Source organism: Cornus florida, unplaced genomic scaffold (assembly GCF_030987335.1).
Source record: "Cornus florida cultivar Cherokee Brave unplaced genomic scaffold, ASM3098733v1 CherokeeBrave_3.0.0_Hap2_Chr01, whole genome shotgun sequence".
Lineage (NCBI taxonomy): Eukaryota > Viridiplantae > Streptophyta > Magnoliopsida > Cornales > Cornaceae > Cornus > Cornus florida.
The window spans coordinates 66,963,262-66,974,138 of NW_026775571.1; the positions used below are offsets into that span (position 1 = coordinate 66,963,262).

The 10,877-nt window shown below is 34.4% G+C and overlaps 1 long non-coding RNA gene across 1 annotated transcript; it reads left to right on the forward strand.

Moving 5' to 3' along the window:
• The first annotated feature begins 522 nt into the window (after positions 1–522).
• Positions 523–10,400, forward strand: LOC132299339 (uncharacterized). Its single transcript, XR_009480076.1, has 7 exons — positions 523–883; positions 1,135–1,425; positions 1,577–1,648; positions 1,735–3,803; positions 3,891–3,973; positions 9,011–9,092; positions 9,179–10,400. It is a non-coding gene; the product is annotated as an uncharacterized LOC132299339 (long non-coding RNA).
• The last annotated feature ends 477 nt before the right edge of the window (positions 10,401–10,877 follow it).

Sequence of the window (10,877 nt, forward strand, 5' to 3'; positions counted from 1 at the left end):
GTATAGTATACACACACTTATTCATACTTCAAATAATTTTAAATATGATTTTTATTTTTATTTTTTTAGAAGTTTGTCTTTTCTAAAAAATTATATTTTCTATAAAATTACCCATCATATATGCAATCTAATTCGGAGTTCCAACTAAGAAAAATAAAAATTATAAAAAGAAATTGTTATTTTATTTTATAAATAAATGAATATTTTTTATTAAATTAAGAAGCAAATATATTTATATGAGAATATTAGTTTTTTAATAAAAAAATTTCTAAGAACTTCTTCCTATGAACTATTCAATTATTTATTTTAATTAATTATTTTGAATCAGTGTTGAGACGTAGATGATTTTTAGTGAACTTAATTACTTATTAAATATGATAATTAATATTAAATCTTAAAAATCACTGTATAATGACTATCATAACATTATAATATTATTACATATAAGTAAAGTCATAATTAATATCTTGGTTAGACGATGGAATCTTTGAATACATTATGAAAAATGTATTATTTATTTTTTTCCCCCCAAAATATTCCTTCAGGCGGTCTAATTATTTTATACTCCCGCCCAAATATATTTTCCCCTTCCTATCACGGTGCCCAAACGTGTTGGTGCTTTATCACTTTTTCCAACTCAAGCCCTAAACCCTACCCAAACGCGAGATGTGTACTCTAGCTAATTGCTTGTGTATTGGGGATGGTAATGGTGTTGGATCCGTAGAAATGAATCAGAGTTTGAAGGAATCTCTGATCGGAGGGAGGTCGCAGCACCGGCAAGGTCTCAGTCTCAACGGAATCTCCAAGGATACGGATGAGAACTTGGATCTCTTTTCTAGGAATCGCTGGAGTCTCTCCGTTGCTTCGTCCGACTAATCGGACGGTACGATTCCTCTTCATATGCACCGCATTATCCTTCTCTTTGAATCTCACTGCTCCTTATTTACTTGTGGACTGTGATATTGCATTCAAAGCTGTATGATTTAGTTTAGTGCATAATTAATTTTGATCTGATTCTGTTCAATCAGCTAATTAATGCCTTCACAACTTGTTCATAATTTAATTCATACATGTTCAATTATTGGGATTTTATGAAGCCAGAGCGTTAATTTACTTTTCATTACCTAATTGCAGTTTTAGTGAAATTGGGGAGACTTTCAGTTGGATCAGCGAAACCCAACAAAATATATGACTACCAGACCAACTTCTTCTATTTCTTCCTCCGAGGACACCAATTCATGGGCCGTTCATGCCTAGTTGCCGCCGGACTGCACTAGTGGCGGTGGCTGGGGCACACGCTTCATTCTCTCTCCAAGGATTCGCCAGATTTCGAAGGCAGGTGATCGGGATTATACCAGCACGGTACGTCCTCTTGATTCCAAGGCAAACCCCTCGTTTCCATCCCCGGCAAAGCCCATGATTCAGGTACTACTATCTCTCTCCATTTGTATATGGTTTTATTCCTTCTTCCCTTGGTGATTTGGAGTATCTTCTGAAACTATGAGTTTTACATTTAAAGGAATCATGTACCAATTTTTATTTTTATTTTTGCTGACAACCCCTAAATTATATGCAGGAACTTATGCAGGAATAATTTGGCTGGCTATATACCAGCTGAGTTTGGTAATCTAAGAAGCATTATGGAGATGTAAGGAATCTTTAACTGCAATTATGGGTACTATTGCATTTTCTTTGTCCAGTGTTCACCTTTGTTATCATGATATTCCATTGTAGAGACATTTCAAATAATCACCTTTATGGTCCTATTCCTCAAGAACTCGGTCAGCTTCAAAATGTCCTCTTGCTGTAAGTTCTATTTCCCTGTTTGATATTTGTGCTTCAAGTTTCTATTTGTGGTCTTCATTGGTTGTCAAAGTGACTGTTATTCTGTGGGAGGATAAAACCAACAGGTTTGGTTATGTACTGTTGCATCTTATGAAACATAGCATTTATATACTCTCTCTCTCTCTATATATATATATTTATGTATATATGGGTTTAGAAGGTTTTCGGTTCCCCTTTTTGGGGTTTTTGCTTTAAAATCAAATTATTAGTTGATTTTGTTTGCATTAAATATTGTTTTTGAAGCCAAACATGGGTTTAATTGATTAAAGAACAAGTTGAGCCAGATTGATCGTGTATGTCCCTGTTGTGTTTTTTCTTTTAGTTTTATTCGGATCGATCATATTTGTGTGTATATTATGGTCTTTTATTTTATTTTATTTTATTTTTATTCATTTTTTTGTGAATTTTGATTCAAACATGCATTATTTGATCCCTTAACATGATTTTATTGGATTTGAATAGGGATTAGGGTGAATTTCTCATGCTTTGTGTTCCGTATGTGCGTGTGTATGTGTATACATGGGTGTGGACTAAATATGCATTGATTCAATAATCCTGCACTGCTTTCCAAGGCAAGCCAATGATAAATTGAGTGCTTGAACAGTAGTAATTATAAGAGGATGGAACAAATACATCAACATAGTTTATTTTCTTCTGAGGATTTTATTGGTAATTTGTAAAACTAGTTCTACTCACTATAATAAACATCTTCTATTTGTGTATGGTAGTAAGTTTTCAATTTTACTTTGTGCCATGGCCATATTAGATATCAATCTTCTCACAGTGATGTGCTTGTTTATTGTTTTCTTCTGTTAATTGTTCTTTTTTTCATTTTATTCTATTATATAATACTGAGTTTTTATATGTTTCTCACAAGATTCTACTGGATAAAAAACAGTTGAATGCTTACTTGAAGAGAGAAGATTCTCATTACAATGCTTTTTCTTAAATTGTTAGAATATATTTTTTAGTTATGATTTGTTTGTCAATTATAGTGACCCCATAACAAAGAGGAAAGAAAAATACAGATGAGATGGAAGGCGAGGCATGGGAAGCCTTGTCCACTTGTACTTGTATCTTGAATCCTTGAATTCTTTGAAGTGTCCAAATTACATTAGAGATGTTGTCAAACAATTTCCAAGTAGCCCCTCTAACTTTCTTGTCAATTTTTTTTTTTTTTTTTTTTTTTTTTTTTTTTTTTTTTTTTTTTGGGTCATTGGTTAAATATTTTTTCCTGAATGGGTTATTGGTTAATTTGGATTGTTCAAAAAATTAATTATTTAGCCAAAGTAGATTCAAAATGGTTAACATTAAAAAATCTGTAAAACTAACTAATCAATTAAAAATAAAGTTGGTAACTTCTTACTTGTGTAATGTATTGCCCAATAGTCTATAGTAAAAGTAAAAGTCTAGTTATGTGGACTTTGTCTTAGTACATCACAAAAAGGCATAAGGGTGACTTAGTTTCTTACAGATTGGTTCTGAAGAATATTGAAGTGAAAGTAGTGAATTTTTTGCGAGTAAAAAATCATGTCCTTGCAAATTTTACTATTAAACCCTTTATGTTTTACAGTAAATAAATTGAGCCATGTTAGTGATAATTAAAAATGCCAATGGCAATGTGACATCGGTTTACAGGGTTCTTCAATCATTTGGTTCACTGTAAATTAAAGATATTTAGAGAATAACAGAAAATATGCCTCTGCTGTGCAATACATGTTTGTTTGTGTTTTTTATTTTTTATTATTTTTGTTAAGGGGGCTATGGCAGTCAGGTGGTGCAATTAGAGACAAGGAAACAGTTTGCCCCTCTTGGTTAATACAATCTCTGTCTTGCTCTTCATTTATTTAGAATAGATAGATGTGGAGGCATTGATGACGAAGAAGAAGTGTTATTCATTGATGATGACACTGATATAGAATGATTGATTCAATTTCATCATTCTTTAAAAGTTGAATGTAAGTTATTTAATGCAGTGTTATATTCCTTTTAATTAATAAATGATTGGATGTTATCATAGTCTCATGTCAATTACCTTTTTGCAGTCTCAGGTCACAAAATTTATCACATTGGATCAACAATTTTTGGCCTTGCAGACCTCTTCTATGGGTGCTACTTGTTCCACTTAGTAAGTTACATTTATAATTAAAGTTTGGAATTTGCTTTCCCTATCATCTAATTTCGAGCTACTGTTATATTAAGTATTTATATAGAAGAAGACCTTGAGATGTACTGGAATAAAAAGAATGTGGCTAGTAATTCTATCAACATTTTTTAATAACCTAACCTACAATAGAATTAAATTAAAGAAGTAATGGATAAATGATATGTTCAACTATTTTTTAATAAACTAAATTGGTAACGCAACAATGAGGCTAATAATTCTATAAACATATATATTAGCAATGTGTTAAAATTGGTGCCACTTTACCTCGATCTGGTAGAGAATTAGGGGAGACCAAAAATACTAGGCATGTCTGAAGAATTTGAGTCTCCTATCTGGACTGTTAAGTATTGCAATCGATCTCCCTCATATTTTTTGCTAGGGGGAGTTTTTTTTTTTTTTTTTTTTCAGCAGCACCTTTGTTGCCAAAGCCAACTCTAGAAACCAAAATCCAACAAAGCAAGACATGAACTAAGCTCGTAAAACATGTGCTTATCATCAATGGCTTTACGCTATTTTGAGTCTACAAGAACTGGAGGATTCCATAAGGGAAAATGATAGGAATCAACCAACTAGCATATATCCTCGTGTGTGTTGAAATCGCTAAGTCTTGTCCACAGCTAGTGAGAATGTATCCTGAATAGGCCCAGAGGATTGATATAGGGATCCTAGTAGCATAACCATAAGCATAGCTCTCTGCATGTAAATGCCGAGCATATGATATTGCTTTGTTCCGTAGGTTTGTCCACATAACATTTTTAATCCGCTTCCCAGTCCCATGTAATTCAAATGAAATTTTGAGATGTTAGGGCCTATACTTGTACAAACCAGGATTTTGTTTTTTTAACACATCAGTAACATATTACTTCCACTGGGAGAGATATGTTGAATGTAGAAAATTTCAATGTAGAAAATGAAACAAAGTTATATAAGAAATATTTATTGTGAACAATTTATGTACAAATCGACAAGCAAACAATCTATAAAGGAGACAAGTTGGAAGATGAAAAAAAACCTGTCATGCCCCAAGACCATAGGGCGCAATTAATAAGGTTAAAATGAAAATTGGAACAACAATGCTCAGCTAAATAAAAATTATGTGCAGCGGTTATTCGAAAAATCATAGAAAATTTAATTTTTATTGGAACAAGGAAAAGTAAAATTATTTAGAAACTAGACTTGGAGTACAACGTGACTGAGTCATTTCCGAATGCTGGAAATACACTAGTGAAAACAGTTTTTAGAAAGAAGGCTTTCACAGCTTGTGCTGAAATCCAACCACGTGCCGAACTTTGTCTTGCTTAGTTGTTTATGGAGCTGATAAAATTTTGCAGCCTTGGTTTTATAAACTAGACACATGAACTAGAAAGTTTCATAATTTAATGATGTCGGGAAGTCCATTAAATCATTTTCTCAAAATCAGTCCCCGAACTGTGAAAAAAAAAAAAAAAAAAAAAAACTGGGTAGCAGATAGTCAATGTTTTTTTTAATAGAAAATACACACCTGTCCAAAAATTATCAAATTTTACAAAGAGACTTTAGACACAGAGGGGATGTACGGTAAATATTTTGTAGCGTTTGAAGCACTACATCCCCTGATACAAATTCATTTCCAAGGAAGAACTAGAGAAATTTTAAAATAGAATTGTAGAAAACTCCCACGGTTGCAAGAGTTAAAGAGATTATATATATATATATATATATATATATATCATTTTCTCCAATTGACCATAGATGATAACTTAACCCAAAACCGCGATAATTGAAGTTCTTTGACAACCAAAGGAGTATATAGCTCATAAGTTAGAACAAATTTAACACAAATCAATGGGGGGAACAATTATAAAAGATACTATATTTTTAACTCATTTATTGACAATATCTCCTCATAGATTTAACAACGGTAGGAGAACTTCCCCAGTCGTCTACCAAAACACCATTTCTAAATCTATTTACAAGGAAAATACATACATTACATACATGTATCTTGCTAGGATTTTACAAAACAACGGTGCTATACATCATAGGCTTCACAAATATAGGCTTCACAAAATAACAGGAACTTAAGAACTATGAACATACCAAGGACTTGTGAAATACATAAATCAATGGATGAATTCATCACAATATCTAGATTGTTCAATTTTAATTAAGTCTTTTCCTATGCTTATGAACTGAATTACTTGATTTTCGATTTAATTTCTTTCTACCTGTTTCATGTGTTGCATTTCCGACAGTAGTACATTTCTAATTGTTTTGAATTTATTTAAATGCATCGGAAGTCATTAAATTGTTTTTTACCTACTTTACATGGTTTGATGACAACACCAATCAGCTAAGCAACCATAATATAGCAATTGTGGTCATTTATTTAGACCAAATATTAGATTTGTCTGGTTAATTTTTTTATGACCCTTCCCAGCAATGGAAGATGAGAGCCATCCGCAAGGTGGACCTTGCGTTGGCGAGAGCAAATACTATAAGATTGGAAGAGTAAGGACATACCAGTCATATTGTCTGAAGCACCAGAATCAATGATCCATAGTGTTGAAGATGTAGATACGCTATGTACAGACGCAATAGTATCTGAGTGGGCATAAGTGGAGGTTGGCTGAGATGATGCCTCCATTTGGTTGAAGAATTGCTTGAACTTGTCCAAATCAGCTTGAGTCAAGGTAACTGTGGTAGAAGATGTAAAGGCAGGGTTGTCAGGAGTTGACAACGAGACTGGTTGTGTAACAGAATGTGCAGAGGATCGAGGCTGTTGTTTCTGTTGCGGTGGACGTCCATGTAGAGCATAACAACGAGATTTGATGTGACCAATTTTTCTGCAATGGTCACACCGTCCACGTTGTTGTCCCAGAGGAGGACCGATGGTAGTGCTCTGAACTGACTGGGATGGTGAAGTTTCAGAAAGGTTGGGAACCCGAACTGCCATAGCAGAACGATTAACTGAAGCAACACCTAATGGATGAGTCCGGTGGCTCTCATCTGACAACACATGGGAGTGTGCATCCTCAAGAGTAGGGAATGAAGATAAGCCCAATAAATGAACACTAGCATACTCAAACTCGTCATTTAACCCGGCAAGAAACTAAAACACTCGATTCTTCTCCACAATTCCTGCATATAAAACTGCATCATCTGGATCCTTCAAAGAGTGGAAGGAATCATAATATGACATCTCCTCCCAAATAGCATGAAGCTTGGCGATGTAACCTGAAACTGTCAAGTCACCCTAAGAAATCTTGGTGATATCTCGCCCTAGCTGGAAAATTCATTCATTATTCTGCCTCTGAGAATAAGTACGTTGAACTGAATCCCAAATTTGCTTAGCAGTCTTCATAAACATATAGCCAACAGCTATGTTTGGTTGTATCGAATTGACCAGCTAAGACATAACCATAGTGTTATCTGCAGACCACTGTGGATATGCCTTCTCTGACTCAGCTGGCTCTTTCTCAGAACCAATAATATAGCCAATCTTGCTTTTGCCACCAATGAACATCTTGGCAGACTGTGCCTAAATCAAATAGTTGGAACCATCCAACTTCACTATGGTGATTTGAAGTCTTGGATTTTCTGATGAGTTGGTAGGAAAAATGGCACCACTACCCACAGAACGTGAGCAAAGAGAATTAACAGGCGAAGACCCTGAATCTGCCATAATCTGTCACATGACAATAAAAAAACTCGAAAAACATCACAAATTCTATTAATAAATCAAAGGGTCTCCTCAGACCATAAACAATAACAATGTCTCCTCAGACCATTCCCGAAAAATCCAAATACATAACTTTTTTAAGGAGCACTGTCCGCTTACATATAGCCAGACAGCCTCCTTCTTAATATCCGGAACCTCTTTGTAGACTATATATATATTTTTTTTACCCAAGCCCTTCTAGGTGTTAGAAACCAACTATCCCAATTTACCCAACCCTAGAAGAGTGAAAAAGAAATTGTAAAACTTAAAAATATCTATTTTCGATCACAAAACAGCAACACAGAAAAACATGTGTAGGCAACGTCACACGATGTCACAAACAGCCTAAGGTAGCTGTCGCACAAGTAGCAAGGCTGCTGAAAGGTGTGGAAAGGTGTTGGCTTTGATACCAAGTAGAAATATATAAAAAGAAGAGAAAGGAGAGAATTGCGTAAAGGCTTGAATGATTTGAATTACTCATTCACAGCCTTAGTATTTATAGATAAAATGAGCACATGCTCATATTACAAGAAAGGAAACTAAATCAAATCGCAATCAAATCACAACTTATTTTCAAGCATATTCTATGGCATATTCTATAGTATAGTCAAATCTCTGCTATTATGGTAAGTCATATCATAAATCGTGGTATCATATATGCTAACATATGCATAGTCAAATTTCTGCTATTATGGTAAGTCATATCATAAATTGTGGTATCATATACGCTAACAAAAAACCTATTGTTTCATGGTCCGAATTCCAGGCGATTATGCAGATTTGCCTCTTGTATCTGGTTGCTGTGTGGTTCTTTGTTTGGATAGAGGTGAAATGGAATCATCTTTTTTTATTTCCAGTTTTCCACAACATCTGGACTCAAAACCACATTCTATAAATGGACTTTTTGCATTAAAGAAGAGGAGCAAAATTTACTGAACATGATTCTTACTTAAGTAAATTGGTTCAAGTACCATTAATTTAATAAAGAAAATTTTACTGCTCATAATCATTTAAATCACTCCAAATGCTCTTAACAATTTGTCAATTTCAGTTTCCTGTGGTTCCTGAGTGTATCCGTATGGTACTGGAATACAACTATAGTCGAATTTTTACACAGGGTACAAACAATAGAAGCATCAAACAAGGAGACTAGGAGATAAATGCATAGATCTATGGGTGTGCTTAGTATCCTTTTATGTCTCATGTTCTGGCGCATCCTTCTTTATGACAATATATTGTTGATAGTACCTGTTTGTTTAGTTTTGTATATTCTAATTTACGTTATTATCATTCTCTAGATGCTGCAGGTTGTTCACCCTATTCATGACCAAACCTTTTACTTGACTCTGGAGCACAAGAGAAGGCTTAAGGAGGAATATGGTTAGTTTACAAAATATTCAATATGCTTAAGTTTTATCCAATTCTTGATTTCTTCTTGTTCATGGTTATATTTTTTTTGGATGTAGGAATTGAACCATGGACTATTGTGCAAAATCTAGGAGATGCAGTTTTTGTACCTGTCGGTTGTCCTCATCAAATTAGAAATTTGAAGGTACTATAGACTGCAGAAGTGAGGCCTTTATCCGCTGCCTTATAGAACATAGGATTGAAATTTGAAGTTCGCAGAGCAGGGGCTGTTGCCAGTAACTGTCAGCGTCTAAATTTCCTTTCGAACTACTCTGTTTTGCGTTATCAATTAAAATAAGAATAATTGGGAAGTGATTTGGGACAAGTCACTGGGAAGTATTATGTTATCCAATTTTACAGTTATGATAGTTTGACAACTTGTCAATCTCGAGTAGAGCAGCTAGATAGTGGTGGAGTGCATACAGAATTTTGACGAGATTATGACTTAAGGTCAGGTCATTTAAGAGTTCGACCAGACCTAGGCTACGTTCAAATTTGTACTAAAACATTTTCTTCACAAGCTTGTTTAATAGTTTGGAGCATGTGCCTCTAGTGACCCTAGCATATAGTACTTGCAGACTTGCATATGCCAATCATAAAGTTGCTTTCCAAGTCGGGGTTCAAACAAAATTGCCGTGGCAATGCCATGTCAATCTCATTGAAGGCCTAGTCATGTTAAACTGGTCTCACGGGTAGTTTTGAAAAACTTTACATTGCATGCAAATGTTCCCCCCAAAAAAATAGATAAATAAATAAAATTCAAACTTTCATGTAGGAGTGGAAGTAGCAGTTGTGATAAGAATCTTGGTTTATTGAAAAATTTAATTCGTTGGACGGTTGCACTATTATTAGCTATTTGAGGGAGGGAACTATTGCTATTTCATTGGGCCGTCGTATTATATATGTCTTTCTGAAAATGTTTGGATGCATACCTTGACCATGGAGACGATGCTTAAATCATTTGGAAAAGCACTTCTCAAGCTAGGGAATAGGAAGAAGAGCAATACCTTATCAAGGTAATTGAAGGCTAAATGATGCATCAGGAAAGGTCCCTTTCAGTGAAGTTTTAATGAAGTTCAGTGGTAAGAGCTTGAAGGTGTGGAGGGCCGGGAGGCAAAGAAATTATTTTATACCATTGTTCAATAAAATCTGACGTATTTGTTTGAGTAGAACAAATGAATAGAGACATCTTCAGAAGCTTTTTTTTCCCTGATGTGTGATGAATCTTCAATGTCACATGTTCTCTTTGTTTCAGTGTCAAGGAAATTAAAATGTGATTGCCTAGGCTATTGTCTTATATTTTTTTCTTTTCTTTTCGTCCTTCCAAACCTACAAGTTTCAAAAGTATTAACACATTTATTTTTTATGTTGAAGAAAGCAAGATTTCATATTAGTTTCCGTATTAGAGATAGAGTTAGCTAGCAAAATGTCTACTATATGCCTCATGGATGATTTATAGTCCCACACAATTACACTAGCTACCTAATTTGTTATAAGATGGAAGTCAGGGTTGATGGTCCCACTCATGTGTGATGTATAGCTGCAAATGAGTGAGCCAAGCTGGCTTGGGTTGCTAAACTCAGAGGCTTGTTGTGGTTCGAATTTTGTTTCGGACGCAACTCGGTTGACTAAAAAAATGAGCTTTGTGTAAGTGTAATCCTTTTTTTGTACTTATTTTTCTGCTTCTTAGTCGTGGACCTTGTTTAGTACTCTCTTGTAGCCCGATATATAAGGGCACTTAGGGTTTGAAGTGGTATA